The following is a 1,018-nucleotide window of genomic DNA, read 5'->3' on the forward strand; positions in this document are numbered from 1 at the left end:
ACACACACACACACACACCCTTCCTTTCTCCCTCCTTTCAGATATGAAATTATAGTAATTTTGTCTAACTAGCAAGTGTTAAGTTGATTGTAATTCCTGGACGCTCCATGTGTGTCCAAGTAGATGAACTGTTCTCCGTGAGATTTTCACTGGCTCATTTCCTTGGGAAATGAATCTCTAGACTTTTCTCATGAGGAGTCTCTGGATACATTTAAACTTCCATCCTTTCAATTAGCAGCTGAATATTTTAATCATTTATTCCACCCCCTCCAGTCATTACTCTAAGGTTAATCTCAAATCCATATAGTAAAATAGTTTCATAGGGCTACCAAGGCTATAAATTTTTGCATAAAAACATTGTCACATTTTTTCTTACTGAAGAATGAATGGGTTCAAGCAGATATAATTTGACTACCAACAATGCACTTTAACCTGTATATTACTAGTACTCCTTTACATCACTCAAGCACCCTAAATTTATAATATCTAAAACTCTAATTCCATCAAGTCAGTTTTGACACATAGTGATCTTCATAGATTCTCAGGCTGAATACGTCTATAGAAGGAGACTTGACTGCCCAGCTTCATCTTGTAGAACAGCCAGTGGTTTTGAACTGCTGACCTGTGGTTAGTAGCATAACCAATAACACGTTATAACAGAAGCATTCCTTAAAATCATAATGTTAATCTTGGGTGTTGCCAAGTCAGTCAACTCATTGTAACCCTGTGAACCACAGATCACAGCATTACTCTGTCCTGCCTCAATCTCATAGTGTTCAACATGCTCCAACTCATTGTTACAGTCACTGCATTAATCCATCTCAGTAAGAGCCTTCATCTCTTTCATTGACTATCTCCTCTCTCCAGCATGATGTCTTTTTCTAAGAACTGGTCCTTCCTGACAACATGTTCAAAGTGTGTGAAATGAAGTTTCATTATCTTTGCCTTTAAAGAGTACTCTGGTTCACTTCCTCCAAGACAGACTTATTTATTCTTTCGGTTATCCATAGGATATTCA

The sequence above is a fragment of the Elephantulus edwardii genome, unplaced genomic scaffold (assembly GCF_000299155.1).
Source record: "Elephantulus edwardii isolate Elephantulus edwardi_28Jun2011 unplaced genomic scaffold, EleEdw1.0 scaffold00203, whole genome shotgun sequence".
In the NCBI taxonomy this organism is placed as follows: Eukaryota; Metazoa; Chordata; class Mammalia; order Macroscelidea; family Macroscelididae; genus Elephantulus; species Elephantulus edwardii.